Raw genomic sequence first — 27,371 nt, forward strand, 5'->3', positions numbered from 1 at the left:
GAATTGCAGTGAGGCAGCATTTCAGGCACTGGTCGTCGAGATCAATAGATCTAACCAGATACAACCAGTCACCTGACCACTAGTTTATCCGACCAGGGCGGAAGGTGTCAAATGAACCTCGAAGAAGCCCCCTCATGAGCTTCAACGTAGAGAACCCTTACGGAGGGTATGGGGCGCGAGATTCAACCACAAAATTTTAAAATAAATAGACTGCTGATTTAGGACACGCAAAAAAAAAAAAAAAATATCTCAATCAAACTCAACAACAGGTAAATCTATGACTGAGTGCGAATGAGAGATTTAATAATTGTAGAAGGTATTGATTATCAAACCATATCACAATTTTTTAATTTATTTTTAAAAATATTGGTCCCCCCACCCCCCTTTGCGCCGCCACTGCTCTATGCAAATATCAAATCAAACCCCAGAAAGAAAATGGTGATTAACGTATAGTATTTTATTAAATGAAACGAAATGGGGTTTAACGTCCAACTGTTCTGCTCCAGCTGGGGCTAATAAAGACGGGCATGTGCCATACAGTGTACTATGAGGGGAATTTTACCCTGATAGCGGCGCTACGTCCTACTCTTATATCGAATTCCAACTGCAAAGGAATATTTTACGGTTTTTCGTCTCATCCGAAGGACTAGACAGCTGTCCTTGTCAGGCCCTCCGTCCTGCATCACTGACAAGGGGGAACTACGCCGGAAAATCTGGATGAACTTTCTCGGCCAATGCAGGGATCGAACACCCGACCTCCAGGCTAGCGAGCCAGCGTCTTACCAACTTAGCCACGTGATCCCATATTTTTTTGAACGTTCGCTGATAAATAAGTTAAAAGAAGACGCTTGTTAATTGTTGATGTTTCTATATGCTTTTTGACAAGGAGTAGGATATCCTATCCAACCTCGTGTGTTTTCTCCGGGTCCTCCGGTTTCCTCCCACTATCAAAGACCCCTACGCACAAGCGAATTATTGAAATAAAATTGAACCATGTGTTAGTCCCGAAATATCAAATGTCAAATATCTGTCAAATATGTGGATCTTCTAATGACGGTTTGCAGAGAGCTTGGATGAAGATGCGTCTCCTACCGAATTAATCCTATAATCTATCGTCTATACAAACAACCAGTCGTTGCCAGGCATTTCATTATACGCCCACATTTTGCAACAGATGGATAGAGAACAAGCTAAAAACAAAAAACCCGCGATTTTTCGTTCAATCAGGGGCCATAATCCAAGACGTGATGGTCTGCAATGCGCGAAAATCGAAACGGGCTGAAATCTTTGGGATTTAAAGATATATTTTAAGTTTCATCAAAATCAGACAAAAATTTGACCGATAGCGTGTCCAAGACCTTGGTATTACATATTTTTTTACACTATTTGCGTTCTAGAAGCTAAAAACGTGATTTGTCGTATAATCAGGGGCCATAATCCATGAAATTACTATCCGATACATGCCAATATCCACAGGAACCGGGGTCTTTGGGAGATAAACCTATATTTCAAGTTTCGTCAAAATCGGATAAAAATTATGACCAGTAGAGTGTCCACAAACGAATTGTAGACGGACGTCCGGACGGACAGGGGCGACGACAATATACGTCCACATAAAATGTGCGAATATGTGTGGGAATAAATAACTCATTTATTTCTCAGTGTAAAATTTTAATTGCTCATAAAGAATTTCCCAAACCTTTCGAAATATTTTACCTGGCGTAACATATAAAATTATTGCCGAAATAATAAGGATAAAATAATAATATACAATTGAAATATTAATAACTCAACTCTAGCAATTATCCCGAGGTATCCCGATGGTTCCATGCATAATAGTTAACCTCGGTCTCGTGCTTTATCCTACACATAATATATAGTTAAACTCGTCTTGTTATGAAAATCTTTTTAACATTTAGATTGATGAATTGTTGTTAAGAGAATGTTCACCTTTAAAAAAAATGTCTTTTTAAATTCCTCAAAGTGGTTAAGCAAGCTAAATGTGTCGAATTTGACAAACAATTCAAAAAATGTACTTTTCATATGGTGCCGGGCATTTCTCTTAAAATGGTTTCCAAATGCGGTAATATTATATAATGTCATATATAGTGGTTAAGCAAGCGAAATGTGCCGAAAAATCGAATTTGACAAACATCAATTTAAAAAATGTATTTCTTTCAAAATGACTGCAAAATTTGGTAATATAATGTCATTTAAAAATAACCCATACATTTGGTAATAAAAGGGCAGCGATGAACTCGTACGAAATGGAATGGAACGGGGTTGAACGTCCTACTGTTACGTAAGATATGACTTTTGCTATGCCTTTTATATGATTTTCGATGTCTCTGAATTTAAAGTTCAATTTCGAAAATTCAAAATGGCAGCAACACAAATCGACGGATATTAATTTATTACTTGTTGGATATTTTCACGGTTTTCGATGTTACCGGGTCCAATACTGATCTCAAAAATTAATCCATGGTGGCAGAAATTCAAAATGACCGGCAAAATTCAATCCAAAATTGTGAAATGTTTTAATATGTCTTATATATGTGTTGGGTTCAACCTGATCTCAAAAATAAATTTTAAGAATTCTTGATCGTAGAAATTCAAAATGGCCGGCAAAATGAAATCCAAATTGGTGGAAGTTTAATTAATCGTGATTTGTGCCGTTGGATATGGCTTGTAATATGTCTTATATATGGGTTAGATGGTTGCTAGGTTCAATTTCTTTCTAAAAATAAATTATTATGAATGGTCCAGACGATGTCAATTTAAAACGACGACCAAAATAGAAACCAAAATGTCTTACCTTGTGGATATTGCTTGTAAAATAAGGGTTTTAAAGTTACTGAATTCAATATTGGTTTCAAAACTTAATTTCAGATAGAATAGTCACACGTCAAATTTATGCGGAAGCTAGAAACATCTGGAGAAATTACAGAAAAAAAATTTGTAGGTCAATTTTATAAAAGCAAGGAGATAACCTAGCCGGACACCCAATAGAGTAGGAACCCCTTGCAAGGCCTAATTCAGGGACCCTCGGCAAATGAATATGAATTGTACGATATGTTAATCCCAAAATGACATAGTTTCTCTTAAATGAATATATTGTTAACGCGCTTTAAATATCTGGATGCGATAGACTTGGTGTAGAAAAGCCAAGGTACATTAAAATGTTGGCAATAATAAAGACCCAATTATAAATTTTGGTTACACCCTGTCATCCATGCTGTAATGTTTTATTCAGCTAAACGTGAAATTAAAAAATAAATAGATTTAGTTGGTTTAACTTGAATGAAGATATTTTGATAAATTAATCATATATGTTGCATATAGATGAATCACATTATATATCTTATTAGTTGATGTTCACATGCACTTACATCTTTCATAACATCAAGGTGAACTTGTTCTGTTGCTCTATTTAGCCCATTCAGATTTGTTCAGGTGAATTTACTCAGCCCATGTTATGAATTTTCTTGCTTCACTTGACTAAAGAAACATTTTGTAGGAATGAATGCTTTTATTAGAGACTGAACACTTTTTTGCGTTATCTTTGTCGGTGGAAACGGGAACTATATCTAAAAAAATGAATAGCGGAGATATGGTGGCTGATTGGTATCATGTCGTGATGTCGTGGTGTTGCCCTTCATAAGGCGACAACCCGACATCATAACCCGACACCACGACATCACGACATTTTTAACCCGACACTACGACATTTTCACCCGACACCACGACATGAAGAATGTCGCGTAAAAATGTCGTGATGTCGGGTTGTCGACTTTATTTATCAATGTTGAAGCGGCCACGAGATCAAGTCCGCCCTCACTAACTCATCTTTCACTAAGAATACTTACACTTCACTAACTGTGAATCAAGCTTGCCCTCACTACCAAATTACGGGTCTTAATACGAAATTCCCGATATCGTAGTTACATATCACTGAAAAGCACGTTCACTGCTCTTTTCAAATATTTAAATAATTTTCTGGAACATTTATATTTACTTGCCTTGAGAGGTGATCAAAGACGAATGGTACAAAAATCTATTAAATGATGGGTGACTGATTTTGAAATCGTACTGACGTTTTTTTTTTTGCTGTTTAGTATATTATTGATATAGATTTGTAACGTCCCCTGGGATGTGAGTGTGTGTGTGTGTGTACTCGGTTGTTGGTGTTCACCATACATAAAGTCCCCATTTGTCGATATTAAAACGTAATATGCGTCCTCGGTTGATCACATTAATGAATAACGGTTCTATCGCGACATTGTGCCATACATCAATTTCAAACAGTTATATTGTATTTTTTCCATGCGTGGTCAAAGGAAGGAGATGGGGGGGGGGGGAATGAAATGAAATGGGGTTTAACGTCCTACTGTTCTGCTCCTAAACTGGGCTAATGAAGACGGGCATACGCCATACAGTGTGCTAGGAGGGAAATTTTGCCCGGGCAGCGGCGCTACGGCCTACTCTTATATCGAATTCCAACTGCCAAGGGATCTTTTATGTGCACGCCAATATATACATGGGACCTCTTTTTTTTGTCCCATCCAAATGACTAGACAGCTGTCAGGGATTGAACATGCGACCTCCAGGCTAGCGAGCCAGCGTCTTACCCACTTAGCCAGAGTCTTACCCACTTAGCCACGTGATCCCCACGTAGTAATTTACTGGTTAAAGACCACAATCAAGTGTCAAGTCCACAGTATGATAGTATAGAGCCAATGACCTCGTTTCGCTGCATTCCCAACTTACACCATGCGTGTCCTCGTAACTAGCATAGGGAAATGGACGTTAAAAACGAGGAACGAACGAACAAAGTTTTTCAAAACGATCTGTTAAAGTGAGAATTTCATATTTTCTAAGAAAGTCAAAACATAATTATTTCTATGTCTTTTGCTCAATAGGTCGTCAACTCACTATTATACGATCATAGGTATCATTCTCACACTTAAAAACCATTCACCCCGGAAAAATAACACAATTACCTCCCTTGTTTTCTATTCCCCCCCCCATGGAATAGCTATCTTCAAACGTTTGAATTTGAAGTTGAAAATGATATTTTTGTCAATTTCTCAACTGGCAATATTGAATTATAGAATTAATAGGATTATTCTTTAACAAGGTAGGACTGTTTAAGGATACCATATATTTTAAGGCTTTATTTTAATAGATTTTAAAAATATGAAATTATCGCTTTAATAATTGTGGTCTGTAGGCACAAATACAAATACTGTGATTGACTCTGTCTAGAGGGTCGGACATGCGCCACAAATAATAAGAGGTCATCCTGAGGGTATAAGGAATAAGTATGCAAAGTTTTAAGACGATCAGTTTAGAATTGCGGCCTGTAGGCGACACACACAAAAAATGGGCATCGCTCTGTCTCAGAGGGTCGGGCATGCACCGAAAAAAATAATAGAGGTCATCCTAAGGGCATAAGAAATAAGTATGCGACACACAGGGGCAACGACAACATACGTCCACATTCATAATGTGAACGTATAAGAATGGAAGGTTTTAAGGTCAGACATTTATGCAGCAACTAATGAAAATGGGCAAATATGATTGGTTAAAATTTGTGGAAAACAACTGGAAATGAAATGGGATTTAAGGTCCCACTGTTGGCCAAATTTTTGTTCATGGCGGTTGCGTGGTGGATGGCCTAACGTGTGCGCTTTATGTAGTGACAAGGAGTAGGGTCGTCTGTCACCCCTTGTGTTTTTCTTTCCAGGTCTTTTATGCAGATTACTAAATGAACTGTTATATTATAATTGTACCAGAAAGATGATTTCAACAAAAGTTAACAGCAATATCTGTACGTCTTTTTTATCCAGTAACTGTTTTATTTCTCTTTTAAAAAGACATTTTAATTTCAAAATCCATTTCTGGTCCAAATAAATAGAAAATCTGGTCCAAATAAATAGGCAATGAGTAGACATTATTAAGCCAGGGAAAGTTAAAAATGTGGTCTCTTGCCTAGCATTGTCTGGATCGAAGTACCTTAAAATGTTGTCCTACCAATTAATCAATCAATCAATCATTCAATCAACAAACCAACTGATAAATCAATCGATCCATCAATCCACCAATCAAAATAAAACTTGTGTTTCTCAGATAAATTTAGGTTTTTTTTATGATCGTTTTATCCAAGTCTCTTTATTCTGTCACCTTTCTCCTAAATGATTCAACACGTTTGTTTTTTAAATTAATTTTATACTGATTTGTAACATTTCCTTAGATTAAACCAGCTTGATACCAAAGACTTGGCCAATAGTACAACAGCACCAGATTGTATCCATCTCAAAAATACCAAACCTCTAGCCACCAGTTCTACAGCACAAGGTTACAGAAACAGGGCCATCTCATCTTTATCAAATGCTTGGTCAAAAGTTCACGAGTATCAGACGAAATCGTATCCATCTCAAATATATTGCCAGCGAGTCATCTTGCTCATTGATGTGTTTGAACTGTAGAATAAAATATCCGATCAAGTATTTTCTTGTGTAATTGGTGGTTTGTCATAAGTTGTAGGATCCGTTTGTTCTGTAGTTGCTGTATCTTTACACAACTCTATCACACCTATAATATAAATATAATATAATATAAATATAATATAAAATATAAATATAATATAAATATAATATAAATATAATATAAATATAATATAAATAAAATATAAATAAAATATAAATATAATATAAATATAATATAAATAATATAATAAATAATATAAATAAAATATAAATATAATATAAATTTTAAAAAAATAAAAATAATAAAATATAAATAATATAATATAATATAATATAATATAATATAATATAATATAATATAATATAATATAATATAATATAATTATATTATAATACAATATAATATAATATAATATAATATACAAAAAAAGTAGGGGATATTTGATTTTTAAGTGTTATTAAAGTCACCTAATGAAACTGACGAAGAAACAAATGACAAAATGAAATGAAGTTCACATTCATCGATTTATTCCAAATGATCGTTAGACTAAGTAAGGCACAGACTGACCATTATAAGGGTAAAATGATACCCGGGGTCAAACAGCAAAGTTACCACAGCATCACAACCAAGTCAGTAACGGGTAAATCCTCCTCTGTTTGCCAAACAAGCATTGATCCGACATGGCATACTCCTAATGAGACGTCTAAGGTCATTTTGGTCCAGATTGTCCCATTCCTGTTGCAACGCAGCAGCAAGTTCTTGGACATTGGCAGGACGTTGTTGACGTTGACGTAACCTCTGTCCAAGCATGTCCCAGACATGCTCGATGGGGGAGAGGTCGGGACTCAGTGCTGGCCAAGGTAATGTGGTGATGTTCTGTTGTTGGAGGTAACCTGTAACGATCCTGGCCCTGTGAAATCTTGCGTTGTCATCCTGGAAGATGAAACGGCGGCCATGACGTCGTGCGAACGGCACAACATGGACTGCCAAGATGTTGTCCCGGTAGTACTGGCCTGTAACACGCCCTGCAACAACATGTAAAGCCGTTCTTCCAGCAACAGTGATGCCTCCCCACACCATAACAGAACCACCCCCAAATCGATCATGTCTGATGACGTTAACGTCTTGGAAGCGCTCGTTCCGACGACGCCACACCCTCCTACGTCTGTCCAAAAAATCAACAGTGAACCTTGACTCATCTGAAAACATCACATTGCTCCAGCGTCGATTATCCCAGTGTTGACGATCCCTACACCAACGACGTCTTGCCTGAATGTGATGATCTCTCAAACAAGGGATCACGCGAGGACGTCGGGCGCGAAGGTGACCCCTATGCAGTCGATTCCGATTTGCTGATCTGATTTGCTGTGATGACACGATTTCTCAAGGCCAAGGTACGGATAAATCGATCCTGGGCTTGAGTTGTCGCCCTTGGTCGACCTGAGCGTGGTCTGTCCTGTACAGATTGTGTATCACGGTATCTGGACCATAGCCTGCTTATGACAGACTGAGAAACATTCATCGTCCGCGCCACAACCGCCTGTGTTGTGCCGATCTGTAGCATGCCAAGGGCACGTAACCTTTCATTTTGGGTAAGCCGACGCATATCAAAATTTGTTTTCTGGTCACTAAAACAATTAAACTGATGTTTCCACCCTGGAATTCAAATTCAGAGTCGTGCAAATCTTGGGTTGGACCCCCATGATGATCCCAAGCATCACCTGCATTCCATGCGGTAGCTATTGGTGCGTTTGGGCGTCACATGTAACTGGAAATGTTTCTTCTGTTAGGTTCTATAGTGACTTTTTTCGTAGTCATTTGCATATTTTAGTATTATGCCCCCAAAATCAAATATCCCCTACTTTTTTTGAATAGTATATATAATAATAATATAATATAATATAATATAATATAATAATATACAGTGAAATATAATAGGCCTGTAATAATACCTTCTGATTTCTCATTCAGGAAAGTTCGATGCATGACTAAAGTTTTCTGAGTTTTGCTGTGAAATTTAACACTCTTTATATTGGTTTCATCGGCATCTGGAAATCAAAGATTCATGTCAAAATTAACGCTCGTAGATTTCAATTCCTGGTGATAGAATATTATTAGATTTGAGAGAGAGAAATGTGGTCTAACGTCCACTTGACACAAACTAGGTCATTTCGGGACTAACATATGGTTAAATTTTATTTCAATAATTCACTTGCGCATAGGGATCTTTAACAGTGGGGGGAAACTAAGAGAACCAGAGAAAATCTACGAGGTTGGGTTATTAGATGAGGCAGTAGTACACTACCAGTAACAGGTTAAAGGGAAGAGCTAAGAAGACCAATATAAACCGTGTACTATGCAGGCAACCACAGCATTCTCTTATATCAAATTCCAACTGTGCCAAGAGATCTTTTAGATGCACGACTGCAGGCTAATGTGTACAACAAATTAAAGGGGAAGACCAACGATAATAAACAAGGTTTCCATAAATTTTAAATATACATTTAGAACATACAGGTCACAATTCTATGGAATACAATTACTGCTTATTACTAAGCGCCGTTTCGACTAGGCTTCTCTAGTCATTATCAAGCAAGATCGTCACTCAGTGATAAGTAGTAATTGTAGTCCATAGAACTGTGACCTGTGTACAGTTCAATTACTAAATGCCATTGAGACAATTTATACATTTCGAAACGACCCACCCCACTTGTAACACACGCAAAATAAAAAATTATTGGGGGTCTAGTGGTTTAATGTGTGCGTGTGAAATCATTAGGTTTGTCATTGAGTTAAGTGGTGTGGTTTTGATTACAACCTTATTGGTTTTCTACGCGTCCTCCGATAAACATGCTGGAAAATGGCAAGGAACTTTCTCATCCGACATGGCGATAGACCCCTTGACCCCTATCGACCATTTGTATAAACCACTGTGGCCCTTCTTTTTTTTTACAAACATCAAAATACTTATTGCAAATACTGACCATCATTACATGATATATTGACTAGCTTGACAAATGAAAGTGAAATGATGTTTAACGTCCCAGTATTCTACTAACACTGGGCTAATGAGGACAGAGAGAGAGGGAGAGAGATGGGGGTTTAACGTCCACTCGACACAAACCAGGTCATTTCGGGACTAACATATGGTTCAATTTTATTTCCATATATTGCTTGCGCGTAGGGGTCTTTAGCAGTGGGAGGAAACCAGAGGACTCGGAGAAAACCCACGAAGTTGGACAGGCAACCCTACTCCTTGTCACGTACAACTGGGGATTCGAAACCACGCCAGTTGACTCAATGACAGACTTTATGATACAGCACGCACGTGCTAACCATTCAGCCATCCAACCCCCCCTAATGAGGACAGACATATGCCATACAGTGTGCTATGAGAGAAATTTAGCCTGGGCAGCAGCGCTACTCTAATATTGCATTCCAAATGTCAAGGGATCTTTTAATGAACATCAATGTGTACACGGGACCCTTGTTTTCCGTCCCATCCGAACGACTATACATGTACGTTGTCCGTTGCCGGGCTCTCTGTCATGCACCAATGACAAGGATGACTAGCTTCTTATAGAAATCTAAAAAAATATGAAATCTTTTTTTCTAAATGTTTACAGGTTATTCACAGGTGTGGATATGTTAAGGTGTAGAAGGTGGTGTGATATTTACCTGTATTTTTGTCGAAGATGAGACAGGTACCAAGAACATCCTTGTATTCACCACTAAATAAATTAGTACCAAGTTGTAATAATGGTTTATCGCTGTCCACTCCCTAAAATAACCAAATTGTAATTCTTGAATGAAATGAAATGAAATGGGGTTTAACGTCCTATTGTTCTGCTCCTATGCTGGGCTAATGAAGACGGGCATACGCCATAAAGTGTGCTATGAGGGAAATTTTGCCCAGGCAGCGGCACTATCGCCTACTCTTATAGGGGATATTTTACGTGCATTCCAATATATACACGGGACCTCGGTTTTTTGTCTCATCCAAAGGACTAGACAGCTGTCCTTGACAAGGGGGAACCACGCCGGAAAATCTGGATGATCTTTCTCGGCCAATGCAGGGATTGAACACCCGACCTCCAGGCTATCGAGCCAGCGTCTTACCCACTCTTAGCCAGGTGATCCCCCATTGATGGAGAGAGAGAGAGAGAGAGAGAGAAATGGGGTTTAACATCCACTCGACACAAACTAGGTCATTTCAGGACTAACATATGGTTTAATTTATTTTATTTACATAATTCGCTTGCGCGTAGGGGTCCTTAGCAGTGGGAGGAAAACGGAGGACCCGGAGAAAACCCATGAGGTTGGACAGACGACCCTACTCCTTGTCACGTACAACCAGCGATTCGAAACCATGCCAGTTGACTCAATGACAGACTTTATGATACAGCGCGCGCACGCTAACCATTTAGACATCCAACCGCCCCCATTGATGGAGAGAGAGAGAGAGAGATCGCTGTCCACTTCCTAAAATACAAAAAAAAAAGATAATTCTCAATTTGAGAGATGGAGAAACAGGGTTTAACATCCACTCGATCCAAACACTTGACTCAATGACAGATCTTATGATCTAAAGCACATGCATTAGACCATTCATTAATCTATGACCTGTTTGTCATTAAACTAAATATCAGTTCATCTCTAAGAAATGATATTCCCATTAACGACATGTTTTCTATAGCACCTGTTAGTAAAGAACAAGTTATATTATATAAACTTGTCTTGATGATTCTAACTTGTGCATTACAACTATCCAGTTCATTCTCATAGATATACTTAAACACTTAAATCTACTTATTAAAGGTCTTTATTTTGGCTTCAAATATTATATAAATTATATTTTGATGTTTAATCAACATCAACCTTCTTGATCATCAGACGGTGGAGATTTAAATGGAATGAAATATGGGCTCCATTTAATGATTTTATTTAAAAATGGTGAATTAAGGTTCTGGTAAGTCTTGTAATAAATTAATCAAATCATTATCTATTTTTGACCTATTATAGCAAGAACAACCAGTTCTTTATCTAAATCTTACATAATGTATCAAACTGTCACAATCTTTAAGTTACAGATCTAAAACTTATTTGTTTAAACTCTATTATCCAGATTAGAAACAGATTGTTTATGTGTGTGTTTTTATTAACCAGAAACTCTTTAAATGTTGCACTTTGAGCGTGTGTATATGGATGTAGGAGATATGAAGACTACTTGGTTTGCATATATAACAGTCCAACTTGAAGTAATAAGAATAAAGTTATTTATATAAGAATCTATTCCATGCTGAGGCATGCACTATGCGCTTCTAATGTCAATCTGGATAAGCTTGTTGAAACAGGTGTGTTTTTAACCTTTTCCTAAAGTCAAGTAATGTTTTGGCAGTTTTGATGGAATTGTTCAAGTCTTTGTCATTCTACAGAGTTAGAGCAACAATTCTAAACATTCAGAATCTTGCAGTTTTATGAGATCAGTCAGGTAATATGGGGCAGCATTATTCAAGTACAGTAAGATTTGCAATAAATTTTAATACAGAATGAAATGGAGTTTAACGTCCTACTGTTCAGAAACTTACAAGTATCTTACAGGCTACATTTTCTTTCTTAAAGAATTCAGAATCTGTTAATCCATTTAATTCTACCAATATTGTTGTTTCCTGGAAATAAAAAAAAATACTGGTAGTTCAAAACACCTGGGGGTGGGGTCGGGGTGGGGTTGGATGGCTGAATGGTTAGCACATGCGTGCTGTATTATAAAGTCTGTCATTGAGTCAACTGGCGTGGTTTCGATTCCCTGGTTGTACGTGACAAGGAGTAGGGTCGTCTGTCCAACCTCGTGGGTTTTCTCCGGGTCCTCCAGTTTCTTCCCACTGCTAAAGACTGATTGTAACATGTTGGCCTCTATATGGTTAAAACATTGAGATCATCGAAATATTAAAAACAAATGTTATGTTATAGGCCAAGAAATGACTGGATTTAAAATTGAAGTCAATGTGGACAGGTTGACTGGCGTTAGCTACAATATTGTACCCACATCCTGTATTGTCCGCGGCTACAATTGATACACTATTCAAGGCTTTGCACAAGTAAAATTAGGTTCAGTTGCAAATTTTCAACACATATCATCACAGTTTGCATGGAAATAAGTAATTATGTTACAAATAGTGAAGAGTGGAACACTGAAATCTGTATTTTCGAGTGCCATGAACCACATGATTCTGGTTCGGCGACCATTTTAAAATGAACAGAAATTTCGCATAGCAGTTGGGTTTTATCAAGTCAAATAATTATGTGGTAAAGTTTCACCTTTATTTCAATGGGAATTTGTTTATTATATGTTAAGCTATGTCCAGTACAGTTTGGGGTCAGTCACTCAGTGTAATTGGAAATTAAGTGAGTTATAGGCCAGTAACATTTTTGTAGTTAAATGACTACAAAACTTGCTCAAAGGAAGGCCTTAAGACTGTCCACTATTGTGGCTGGAGCAAGACGGAAGAAATCAGTAGTGGAACAATTTCTAGATGACTAGTCTGAAACGATACATCTTTTTCTATCACGAGTTATTTCCCTTGTGAGAACTCAAAATTTTAGAAGAAATCGACCGTTCAAATCTTTGCAAACATGTCTCCTTTTCACAAACTCAGTCAGAGCAGATATCATCAAATAAAAATATTGTTACTTTATGCTTCAAGACATTGAACTTTTCATTTGAGTTGAACTATAAACTACAACATTACGAAATAGACCAACAAACCTCTTCTTCCCATTCATCATCCGCCATCTTGTGCGTTGTACTTCATTGGCATGGTCAAGTTACTCTGAATGGAAATCATATTTATCGAGAGAGAGTTTATGAGTTGTTATTTGATATTTTATATCCTCGATTTACTGATTATATCTCTTGGATTATATTCAATCTATTGTTAAAACTACATAAACCTACATGGGGGGGGGGGGGGATATATCGTCAAATATCCATTACAAACTCGTCGATGTTTCCGTAGAAAATACACCGTAATTCTTGTCTAGTTCAACAAAACATTGTGAGGATCACATTCCTTTAAGTAAATCGATCGATCGATCGAGAGAGAGAGAGAGAGAGAGAGAGAGAGAGAGAGAGAGAGGGAGGATTTAACATCCATTCGATAAAATCTAGGTCATTTTGGGACTAACATATGGTTTAATTTTATTTCAATAATTCGCTTGCGCGTAAGGGTCTTTAGCAGTGGGAGGAAACCGGAAAACCCGGAGAAAACCCATGTCGAGGTTAGACAGGCGACCCTACTCCTTGTCACATACAACCGGGGAATTGACTGAATAACAAACCTTATGATACTACGCGCACGTGCTAACCATCAGCCCCCCCCCCCTTACTATCTAAAGATGGATTTCTTATTTTGTACATCAACATTCAATAATTATGACCATCAATTTGATTGTGCTGTGGGTTTTCTTATGTTGTTTTGTAGCGCGATACAAAGAGCTAGATTCAAATTCATGTTAACCATATGCCATTTGCTAAGAAATCTGGGTGAATTTCTGGAAAGTTCCCTAACAATAAATACCCCCTCGACCCCGTAAACCATATATCAAGGTCCATGACCATGGTCACCGAAATAGATTAATCGCTCGGCAGTCCAGAGGATTGTTCGCCAAACGAGTAAAGTACACGTGCCCAAATAATTACTATTTGTAGAAACGAGTACACCAATAAGTAGCTGGTTACAGACCACACTTGTTTCCCTGAATAAAACATAAATTCCCCAAGGACAGCATAGTTTATATCGACTATGATTATAATAATTGCTTACCACAGTTGTTAATTGAGCAGGGGGTGCACAGTATACCTTATTGAATTTCTGAAGACTAAAGGGAGACAACTCAAACATCACCGCAATTCTTTGAGAAATTTTAATGGAAATGTTAAATGGCTGTAACACCACAGGCTATAGCTTTTTGCCCAACATTCCGTTGGTTCCAATCTTTATAGGCACAATGGGGACCATATTTGCAATATCCTCATCATAATTTTGTAGGGGGATGACCGTTTAGATTTTTTGCTACGGGGATTTGATGTTGACTGGGGTGAAAATCTCACTTCCGACACAATGATTGATCTGCAGAAAGACAATTAAGGAAAAAAATGTCTATTTATAACTCGCACTACATGAAATAAGGGGAAATAATTACTTGTCTAAGTCCTATATACACACGACCAACGGAATGAAAAATCATATTCTAATTTCAAAACTAAGAACAACGCTGCTATACGCAATGTCAAAGTTGAATAAATTGTCTTTTTTCAAATGTTGCCCCCCCCCCCCCCCGCGGGTAGGGTTACCAGATTATTCATTGAAGAAACCGGGACATTTGTTATTCTGATCAGACAAAGGCAAAAATGAGCAAGGAGCACCCGAAGGGCGTGACGTTAATGAGCGCCCATAGAGAGCGATATATTGAGGACTGAATGCGCAAATTTGCTAGGGGGATTGTGAAGCCTGTAGATGCGTTTTCCGTCATTTTGTGACGGTAGTTACACTAAACATATTATGTTGTTGAATGGACCATTGACAGACTTTATATCGAGTTGTCAATATGTAGATTGTTTAACAAGTCTTAATTAAAATGTATTGTATTTTGTTATAAAACTCTACGTCGTTAAACAATAAAATTATACCCAAGATCATATGTCAAGGCCTGTAATTTTTATGCTCTGAACTATATATTTAGATGATGAAACACGATTGTTTGTAGCAAACGCAGTATACATTAATCACTAGTTTATGTGTTTTGTGTTATTATTTTCAACTGAAAAACACCTGATGTAAGAACTGGGACTGTCCCGGTAAAACCGGGACGTATGGTAACTTTGAACACAGTCGACTTTTGAAGATCAAAGGGAGACAAATCAATTGTTTTTGCCCCTATGGACCTCCAGAATAGACCCAGATTAAATAATAATATTCCGTGTGTTATTTATTTAATTGAGAAAATAAAATTATATATCATTGACAGGTAATTCCTCGGCTTGGATTCAACAGCATTAAAAACTGACCTCGAGATCGCTCCCGGTGTTGGTCGAGAAATGAAATCAAATGGGGTTTAATACAGTGTGCTACGGGGGGAATTTTGCTCTAACAATGGCGCTACGGCCCACGATTATATCGAATTCCAAATGCCGAGGGATCTATTACATGCACGCGAATGTGTGCACGGGACCTCGGATTTTCGTGCCATCCAAACGTCTATGCGTTGTCCCTTGCACCACTGACACGGGGGAACCACGCTGGAAAATTAAAATGCCGATGAACTTTCTCGGCCAACACCGGGATCGAACATCTTACTCACTGAGTCACCGCGGCTCCATCGGTCGAGAAAATTCCCGGGATTGTCAGGCGTAGTTTACTTTTGTTTGCAGAACGGGGGGGGGGGGGGCTGGGGTGACATTGATCAACGCGTAGATCGGGGCGAAAAACCCGAGGTCCCGTATACACGTTGGCATTCGCGTAAAAGTACCATAAGCAGTGGAAATTCGAAGGTTGTTAAACATTAAACCCCATTTCGCTAGTCTGCGATATTTAACGGATTGGAATACACTTTATGAAGGATGATTAAACGTAAAATTGGATAATCGCGACTTTGTTTTTATCGTACCGACTTTAGTAATGATGATCGATGCTAGTCTAAAATTCCAAAGCTAATATCTCGGTTCAGAGTGGAGCAAATTGGCAGATATTTTCAGCATATTCTATTTATGTGATCTATTTTTTAACTATTATAGCGAGGACTGTCAACTCTTTATCTAATCTCCCATAATGCCCCTTTAACGATTTCCGGATTTAATTCTGGCCCCGAGTTCACAAAGTCTGAGAATTAACCCAAATAAATGTTATATAACAACAAATTTAAAGCAGCTAAGTCTCTAACTCATTATCATCCAAAGTCTTCCACATTAAAAACACTAATTATTTGTCAATTGAAATCAACACTGATGTTGTGATCTTACCGGTAAAAGATGGGCTTCTGATATCCAATGTTTAAGACAAAATAAACATTTTGCCATTGGTACACGAATCGTGTACCATAATGCGTTTCAGCGCCATTTGTAACAAGGGACTCGAAGAACCAGGCTACACATATTCCACAAGTCATGTCAATCGGCGACGCCATATTCTTATCTGGAGAGCAAGCGCAATAAATACTATCGATGTATTTATGAATAACCAGATGCTAGAGATTGCCATTCGATTGAAACTTCTGGCGTATTTCGTCGAACATGACTGATTTGAAATTAGAGTAAAATGGAAACGATTGAATGCAAATCAGTTTATATACATTTATATTACATTATTATATGTGTTGCGACCCATTTGTGTCCATTTCTAGGTCCCAAATATTAGCGATTTAGCTCATTTAATTCTATATGAAGCACGTACAAAAACTTTGTAATGACATAAAACTTGAGATTTCACAATACAACCAGTCACAAGGTTTTCGACAAGTTATGTCCCCTTTAAATGAATCATAATTTGGTTACTTTTCATTATCTTTTTTAGAACTATTATATAGAACAAAACGACTAGCTCTTTAAAGTTGCAATTGCAAATTTTCAAGTTATATTTTTAAAATGTATTAAAATAAAGCCTTAAAATAGATGGTATCCATAAACAGTCCTACCTTGTTAAAGAATAATCCTATTAATCCTATAATTCGCTATTGCCGGCTAAGAAATTGGCAAAAATATCATTTTTTACTTCAAATTCCAACGTTGGAAAATGGCTGCCCCATGTTGTCAATAGCAAAACAGGGGAGGTAATTGTGTTGTTATTTCCCGTGTCATAGATTTTTAAGGGTGGGAAATAATGCCCATGATCGTATAATAGTGATTTGATAACCTATTGAGCAAAAGACATAGAAATAATTATGTTTTGACTTTCTTAGAAAATTTGAAATTCTCGCTTTAACTAAATCTTCCGTCGTCATTCAATCTAATTAAAATATAGATCTATATTTCGTTTCGTTATTTTTTATACTTTCGATGGTCTACACTACATGAAGATCTGACCGGTTGTAGCGATAGGTCGCATCAGAGGTCATACGAGCGGGTTTTGACCCTATGACGTCAGATATTTGATTAACCGATCAGCATTGGTGTTACTAGAGGATTACCCACAGTTCCGCGCAAAACACGCCTAAAGCTCGCCATAACAGACCGTTTCAGTGGCTAATACCTCACACTATTCAGAACACGTCAATGATAACAACTCCTCCTGGGGCCTGTTTCACGAAATTTTAACTTAAGATAAAATCCAAATTTTAGTAGATACTTCAATTTTGATTGGCTTAGCACTAAAATCAGTCTAGTATTATCCAATCAAATTACTAAAATTTGGATTTTATCTTAGTTAAAATTTGGTGAAACAGGCCCCTACCTTTAGCAAAGACAAATAAAACGAAATTTTGAACTATAAAAACGAAACGAAATAGGATCTGTGTTTTAAACAGATGGGACGTCATTACTTCGGTAGGCACAGAAAAGTAGGACGTTAAACCCCATTTCATTTCATTTCTTTAAATCTTATATAATGCCTCTGTAATATTTGACTCGCCTGTCCAACCTGGTGAGTTTTCTCCGAGTCCTCCGGTTTCCTCCTACAGATACATACCCCTACGCGTAAGCCAATTATTGAAATAAAATTGAACCATATGTTAGTCCCAAAATGCCCCCTCTCTCTCTCTCTCTCTCTCTCTCTCTCTCTCTCTAAATATTTGACTTTATAATATTGACCTTGAATTTTCTACACCTGCTAGTCTATAGCTTGTCTTAGCATGTGATAAATAATAACAATAGTACCCGTGTTATAACTATACAGGTAGTTATTGATTAACTGTTAATCGATATCCGTGTCTCGTGTCACGTACAAGTAAAGTATCATATTTCTTCCAACTAAATACCATTCTGTTTCCAGGTAGCTTGGATCAACGACGTGACGTCATGTAACGTTATCACACCGCACGCTATTAGTCGTGTATTCAATCTTATTTTACCTACGAATTTATCACACAACATGGACGGATATATTCACCTGTCTTCAACTTCAACAGGTAAGATTATTATATTGTGGAATTCTATAATACAGGTAAGTGATGATGGTTTAATGTGAATCGCCAACACAACAACGATTGTCACAATATGTCCAAAGATGATTGCTTTAGTCAGTTTCTCAACTCAGCACAAAAATTGAACATGAACACGAAGTTCAATCCTCGGCTTCAAGAAAATCTTGTTGATCGGACGTTTTGAGAGAGAGAGGGAGAGAGATGGGGTTTAACGTCCACTCGACACAAACTAGGTCATTTCGGGACTAACATATGGTTCAATTTTATTTTAATAATTCGCTTGCGCGTAGGGGTCTTTAGCAGGGGAAGGAAACTGGAGGACCCGGAGAAAACCCACGAGGTTGGACAGGCGACCGTATTCCTTGTCACATACAACCGGGGAATCGAATCCACGCCAGTTGACACAATGACAGACCTTATGATACAGCGCGCACGCGCTAACCATTCGGACACCACCCCACCTACCCCCCCCCCCCTTCACCAAAATTTCACACAAGTTTCTTCTCTTGGGATAACTGTAGGCTACATCGTAGGAATTCCCTTTGAAAGATTCGTGGACAGATTTCTCAATCATCAATAGACCTGACATGTTTCATGAATTTTATATTAAGAAACACTTTAAAGACAGTAATCAAACATGAACAAGAGAAGAAAAAATAACATAACTGCCATTCCAATCGATAAAATCAATGGCCGAACGAATGAGTTTTAAAATTGTCTGTTCAGATTAAATGTCTTCTCTTATCGTTAATGATAATTGTAGCACAAAGCTATTAACGTTCATCCTGTTTTACAAGAACGTATTGTCAGTTTGTTTCTATTATCGTCCTTTATAGTTTCAACTTAAACATTTAATTATTTCATTATATATGTCAGCAAGTGTATGATGACTGCTGATCGTGTCTGGATTTTGCGAAATGTCCAGGAGACCTAACATCGCACAGAGGTTGAGAATCAAATTGTCTTATAATAGTAAGTGCAGGGGGACTGCACCACACATAATTTACGCAAAAACAAATATATGAACAAGCCATAATACGCAGAATTACGGGGGGGGGGGTAGCCGTAAGCACCCACTGCGCTGTACAGTCCCGGGCCTGTTACTGTAGTGGCACAGACTTCATTCAACGTCAAGTCATAATGGCGTAACTATTTAAAATGTCGTATTACTGAAGCTTTTCTCCAATATTTGTGTACAAAATAAATATGTAGCCATATAAACAGCATGTGGCTATCCGTACATGTTAAGCTAAACATCTAATGCATTTCTAAATAAGGAGCGAAAGCTAGATATTTGCGATTTTATACAGCAAAGACGTATCTCAGGGAAAACTGTATCTGCTTCAATTTCATAGATTTCACAATAATTTAATTAATACGTAACTAACCATAAAACAACACTAGCTACGCTTGTTTTGATAGTAATGCTTTGGTAAGATACAAAGTTAAGGTTTTTTTTTCAATGAAACACATTTTCGCTCTTAATATTTCTATTGTGTTGGAACACCACATTTCCAAACAATATTTATAAAACCTCTTTTTATCGGCTTAGAAATACGATAACTAGATGGAAAGATGAGCAAGAAAATTCTGATCTGAAGAAGCAAAACAGCGAAATTCGTAACAAAATGCCAGGTACGACCTGTTGACTGTTTCCTACACGCTAGAGTCGATTTGGAATTGTCTGGAACTGGTACCTATATATCAACGTTAGGATTTATATAATAATATTGTGCATGAGTAGTGCCTAAAAGCAAAAACCATGTAATATTTTCTTTTTTATCGGGGGGGGGGGGTGTAAGAAGACATAGCGTCTTAACAAAATAAAATTGAATTATGTCAGTCCAGAAATGACATAGTCTGTGTCGAGTGGAAGTTACAATTTGGAATATGGAACAAGGTCACGTGTGTTTAATAGTAAGTGCAGGGGGACTGCACCACACAAAATTTACACAAAAACAAATACACAGACAGGACATCATACCCATGAAAACACAAACATACAGACAATTCAAAAAAAGGTGAATGGATCCGGGGGCTAGCCGTAAGCGTCCACTGCGCTGTACAGTCCCGGGTCTGTAGTGACACAGACTTCACTCAAATCTGAAAACAATTAGGAATACAACCCAAAGAACCCATTGTGTAATGCCAGCATGAGTCATGATCTGCTATATGCTACACGAAATACGAATGTAAGCATATGTAGTAAAATTCAACATACAAGTAACCACATCGGTGAAATGTATAAAAAAGTAGTCTAAACTCTTAAATTCAATCAAGAAACGCTTCAGTATTCAGAACTATTCGTGTATTTATCTTGTGTCTATTTCGGTGTGTCTATCACGCCAAAAACACACAGTAAAAGACCGTTTCATTGGCTAATCCCTCACATCATCCAGAACGCGGGTTATTGAACGATAAAAATCGAAACGAAATAGGATCTGTGTTTTAATCAGATAGCAAAAATAACATATTTGTCACGAGGATCATTCAAATTACGAAACCTGTTAGTAATGGTGATAACCGGCGATCATCTGTAGATGAGTGGTCATCGTTAGCAGTTATCGGTAGTCGTTGGCATGGTAATCGTCGTTGTCGTTGGTCATCGATCGTCGGTGGCGAACACCGTCTGTGGGATAGCTTATCATTCATTTAAGATACAGAGTTCTCAAACAGTAGCTGCAGTATTCAAAATATTCAATCAAAACCTCTTTTATCTATGGTCTATTTGTAGTAATAAGCTACTCCTATAGGTCCTTTAGTATCTGGGTGTCACGGTGGCTACGTAGGTAAGACGCTGGCTCGCTAGCCTGCAGGTCGGGTGTTCGATCCCTGATTTGGCCAAGAAAGTTCATTAAGATTTTCCGGCGTGGTTCCCCCTTGTCAGTGATGTAGTAAAGCAGGACATTCAATCTCATTTTATTTTATACTAGCAGGATACCCCGCTTCGCTCGGGGGTCCTAAGTTCAAAACCGGAAGTGGTAGACTAACGCCACCTGGCCTATGTTACTCCTCGGTCCGAGCTACCCCTATACCCCAAATTTCAGACTCGGGGCAGACCTAGTGTAGCCGCCAACCCCGAACAGAACGGCTCCGCTCGGGGGTCATAACTCCGAAACCGGAAGTGGTAGACTAACGCCACCTGGCCTATGTTACTCCCCGGTCCAAACTACCCCTATACCCCAAATTTCAGATTCGGGGCAGACCTAGTGTAGCCGCCAACCCCGAACAGACCGACTTCGCTCGGGGGTCATAACTCCGAAACCGGAAGTGGTAGACTAACGCCACCTGGCCTATGTTACTCCCCGGTCCGAGCTACCCCTATACCCCAAATTTCAGACTCGGGGCAGACCTAGTGTAGCCGCCAACCCCGAACAGACCGGCTTTGCTCGGGGATCATAACTCCGAAACCGGAAGTGGTAGACTAACGCCACCTGGCCTATGTTACTCCCCGATCCGAGCTACCCCTATACCTCAAATTTCAGACTCGGGGCAGATGTAGCCGCCAACCCCGAACAGACCGGCTTCGCTCGGGGATCATAACTCCGAAACCGGAAGTGGTAGACTAACGCCACCTGGCCTATGTTACTCCCCGGTCCGAGCTACCCCTATACCCCAATTTTCAGACTCGGGGCAAACCTAGTGTAGCCGCCAACCCCGAAAAGACCGACTTCGCTCGGGGGTCATAACTCCGAAACCGGAAGTGGTAGACTAACGCCACCTGGCCTATGTTACTCCCCGGTCCGAGCTACCCCTATACCCTAAATTTCAGACTCGGGGCAGACCTAGTGTAGCCGCCAACCCCGAACAGCAACAGACAGACAGACAGACAAACGACAGTCACAAATATATATATAGATTATTTGATTTAATTGAAGGGGGTTGGATGGCCGAATGGTTAGCACGTGCACGCTCTATAATACGGTCTGTCATTGAGTCAACTGTTGTGGTTTCGATTCCCCGGTTGTACGTGACAAGGATTAGGGTCGCCTGTCCAACCTCGTGTGTTTTCTCCGGGCCTCCGGTTTCCTCTCACTGCTAAAGACCCCTACGCGCAAGCGAATCATTGAAATAAAAATTGAACCATGTGTTAACCCCGAAATGACCTAGTTTGTGTCGAGTGGACGTTAAACCCCATCTCTCTCTCTCTCTCTCTCTCTCTCTTTCTACGGTGTATTTTCTACGGAAACATCGACGTGTTTGTAATGGATATTTGACGATATATTCACCCCCCATGTAGATTTATGTAGTTTTAACAATAGACTGAATATAATCCAAGAGATATAATCAGTAAATCGAGGATATAAAATATCAAATAACAACTCATAAACTAAATGAACGCTTTGTTAGTCAAGCCAAACAATCGACCTCTGATCTAGTGTTTTATAGCCTTCATTATTTATAACTAGACTCTACGCGGATATTGGAAAACATTTATTAAATCTTGAGATTAAATAAAAAAGCACAACACAATTTATATAGAAAACTACGGGGCGCCTTAAAGATACTTTATGGACGATTAGAAAAAGAGCTGACATTTCTCACTATAATTGTTAAAAACTAGATAATGTAAAAGGGAATTTGATGACAATTGTAGTCAAATTGATCAAATCTGAGCCGAGAATTTAACGATTGAATTTTGGGATTGCCTCGATTTTCATTACTAAAGTCTGTACGATAAAAAACATAGTCTCGACTATCCATTTTTTGATTTAATCATGAATGAGCGCTGAGCAGCAAATATCGCAGGCTAGCAATGACATCGTGAGTTGATTATGTTCTGGATAAGTTAATTAATGTCTAATTAGTAATTTATCAGGCCTAAAGTGTACGATTCCACAATAATTTTATAATTATTTCGTTAAAACATACATTATGCAAGAGTTAAATCTGTCTATTACAGGCCTTTCTTTGGGCCTGAAATTTTATCTAAACTATTAATTAGACATTTATTAACATGAAAAGACTTTAATCAACTCTCGATGTCATCTTATGAGTAGGATTTTTACTAGATTCGAATCCGATTTAGTGCTCAACGCTTTTTGATGATTTACACGAAAAAGGGATAGTAGAGACTGTGTTTTTATCGTATTGACTTTAGTAATGATGATCGAGGCTAGGCCTAAAATTCAAAAGCTAATATCTCGGTTCCGATTCGAGCAATTTAACAGAAATTTTCAGCATATTTATCTTTTTTTTTATTTTTATAGTGAGAACTTCCAGCTCTTTATCTAATCGGGGGTTGGATGGCCGAATGGTTAGCACATGCGCCCTGTACCATAAGGCCTGTCATTGAGTCAACTGGCGTGGTTTCAAATCCCTGGTTGTATGTGAGAAGAAGTAGGGTCGCCTGTCCAACCTCGTGGGTTTTCTCCAGGTCTTCCGGTTTCCTCCCACTGCTAAAGACCCCTACGCGCAAGCGAATTATTGAAATAAAATTAAAAACCATATGTTAGTCCCAAAATGACCTAGTTTGTGTCGAGTGGACGTTAAACCCCATCTCTCTCTCTCTCTCTCTCTCTCTCTAACTCTAATCTTCCATAAAGTATCTTTAAACGAATTAACGTTTCGTATTAACGAAATAATTATATAAGCGTGGAATCGTACACTTAAATGGTTCCGTAGAAAAACAATCACTGGTTTCTTGTACATATAGCACGACGTTTCGGCTAGTGTTCTCGTATTGTTTTCAATCACAGATGTCGTGCTATACATATATCATGTGTATCAACCAGTGCTTTACATATAAATTGTGCTGTATTTTTTATTGTGTCTGATTGATAGCGCTCTGAGGGAGCCTCGGTGAAGACGTTGGCTCGCTAACCTGGAGGTCTTGGGTTTGCTTCAGGTATTCGCCGAGAAAGTTCATCGGAATTTTCTGGCGTTGTTTCACCTTATAAGTGGTGCAGAACAGAGGACCTGTTTTTATAAATAATAATAATAATAATATATATTGTTTATAGACCGTTACACACAAATTGTCTCAACCGTCTTTGCATGGGCGTATTACACATTGTATATACATAATAATAAATAAATAAAAACTATCAATAACTCATAAAACATCTCAATTAAAGATATACAAATGTATGTCTATAATAATATTAGTTTGACTATATATATAGTATTATTGCTTAATTGAATAATGTTTTGAGGTTGGATTTAAACAGGCTGAATTTGGTGAGTGATCTAAGTCTTAGTGGCAGCTCATTCCAGAGAGTAGGCGCGGCACGACTGAAGGCGCGATCGCCATACAACTCACTGGTTTGTTTTCCATGTGTTTTGTGGGAAGGGGGTCGCAACTTCACCCCATCACTGCTTCTAGTCCGATAAAGATGGAACTTGAATACTAATCCTATTGCACCTAATCGATAAACAGGGCCGGCGGAAGCAATTCTTGATTGGGGGGGGCTTCCATCCTAGGTCCTTATAGGCAAGGGTCCAGGGGCCGCAATAACCTGGAGAAAAGAGTACTTGGGGCCAAATTATTGGGGGGGGGAGTAAGCCCCCCCCCCCTAGCCCCCCTACCCCCAATCCACCGGGCCTGGATAAAGAACGCTCGAGGATTTATTGGCTCGCTAACCTGGAAGTCTTGGGCTTGCTCCACGTGTTGGCCGAGATAGTCAAATGTTTCCGGATATCACCCTGTATGGCGTATGCCCGTCTTCATTAGCCCAGTGGGTGCGGAACAGAAGGACATTAAACCTCTTTTCATTTCATTTCTGTTACTTGTTCGTATCTATACAGTTAGTAAATATTCGTGGTAAGAATATGAGCTTGGTTTGATATCAGTGTAAATTAGCGATCAAATCGTATAATAATGAAATTTTAATGAAGAAATTGATCAAATAGCTGTGATCACGCAGCCGTGTATTTAAAGTTGGTCTATTAGTTGAAAATACGCAGCCAGGGAGTAATTATCTATATAGAAACTATTGATTATAGAAACTCTACACAAACTTATAAATATTTATTATCTCATTATTAGTGGGGTAGGGAGGGGGCTGGTCCGAATGTGTATGTGTGTGGCGGTGGGTTAACGCGTGTGCGTTGGGTCATAAGGTCTTTCATTGAGTCAACTGGCGTGGTTTCGATTCCTCGGTTGTACGTGACAAGGAGTGGGGTCGCCTGTCCAAGCTCGTGGGTTTTCTTCTGGTCCTCCGGTTTCCTCCCACTGCTAAATACCGCTACTCACAAGCGAATTATTAAAGTAAAATTGAACCGACGTCTTACTCACTTAGGGGCGTTGAATGGTCGAATGTTCGAATGGTTAGCACGTGCGTGCTGTATTATAAGGTCTGTCATTCAATCAACTGGCGTGGTTTCGATTTCCCGGTTGTACGTGACAAGGAGTAGGGTCGCCTGTCCAACCTCGTGGGTTTTCTCCGGGTTCTCCGGTTTCCTCCCACTGCCAAAGACCCCTACGCGCGAGCTAATTATTGAAATAAAAGTAAAAAATACAACATATGTTAGTCCCGAAATGACCTAGTTAGTTTCCATCTCTCTCTCGGGACTGTACAGCGCAGTGGACGCTTACGGATAGCCCCCGTAATTCTGCGTATTATGTCTTGTCCATATATTTGTTTTTGTGTAAATTATGTGTGGCGCAATCCCCCTGCACTTATAAGACATTTTGATTCTTAACTTCTTGTGCGATTTTGGTTCTCCTGGACAATTTGGCAAAACCCAGACACGATCAGCAGTCATCATACACTTGCTGACATATATAATGAAATAATTAAATGTTTAAGTTGAAACTATAAAGGACGATAATAGAAACAAATTGTCAATACGTTCCTGTAAAACAGGATGAACGTTAATAGCTTTGTGCTACAATTATCACTAACGATAAGAGAAGACATTTAATCTGAACAGACAATTTTAAAACTCATTCGTTCGGCCATTGATTTTATCGATTGGAATGGCAGTTATGTTATTTCTTCTTCTCTCTTGTTCATGTTTGTTTACTGTCTTAAAGTGTTTCTTAATATAAAATTCATGAAACATGTCGGGTCTATTGATGATTGAGAAATCTGTCCACGAATCTTTCAAAAGGAATTTCTATAATGTAACCTACAATTATTCCAAGAGAACAAACTTGTGTGAAATTTTGGGGAGGGGCGGGGGTGGTGGATGGCCGAATGGTTAGCACGTGCGCGCTGTATCATAAGGTATGTCATTAAGTCAACTGGCGTGGATTCGATTCCCCGGTTGTATGTGACAAGGAGTGGGGGTGCGCCTGTCCAACCTCGCGGGTTTCCTTCCCCTGCAACCCTACGGGCAAGCGAATTATTGAAATAAAATTTAACCATATATGTTAGTCCCGAAATGACCTAATTTGTGTCGAGTTCACGTAAAACTCTCTCTCTCTCTCTCTCTCTCTCTCTCTCTCCCTCTCTCTCTCTCTCTCTCATTATTAACTTAAATACCTCCTTAGGTACCATGCTGAAAACTTATATAGCAATAGTCACCTTATGCATCGCTATAGGATCGGGGTGAACCGCCTGGGGCTACCATGCTGAAAACTTATATAGCAATAGTCACCTTATGCATCGCTTTAAGATCGGGGTGAACCGCCCGGGGCTACGTGTTTTTAATTGATATTATAAAGTTACACTGGGCTACTAAAGATTGATTGATAATCATATTAATATTTCAGGTATTTGATATACCTGTGATATATATATATATATATTGGTGTATATTGTTTTCAGGTTGTTAAGGTAAATGAGAGGACATTGCCTGGAATG

General features: G+C 38.6%; 1 long non-coding RNA gene across 1 annotated transcript; it reads right to left on the reverse strand.

Moving 5' to 3' along the window:
* Positions 1–5,835: 5,835 nt before the first annotated feature.
* Positions 5,836–13,303, reverse strand: LOC126818301 (uncharacterized). Its single transcript, XR_007679186.2, has 5 exons — positions 13,256–13,303; positions 12,078–12,158; positions 10,168–10,270; positions 8,442–8,537; positions 5,836–6,594 (listed from the first exon to the last, which is right to left on the reverse strand). It is a non-coding gene; the product is annotated as an uncharacterized LOC126818301 (long non-coding RNA).
* Positions 13,304–27,371: the final 14,068 nt, after the last annotated feature.

This window comes from Patella vulgata, chromosome 4, assembly GCF_932274485.2.
Source record: "Patella vulgata chromosome 4, xgPatVulg1.2, whole genome shotgun sequence".
Taxonomy (NCBI): domain Eukaryota; kingdom Metazoa; phylum Mollusca; class Gastropoda; family Patellidae; genus Patella; species Patella vulgata.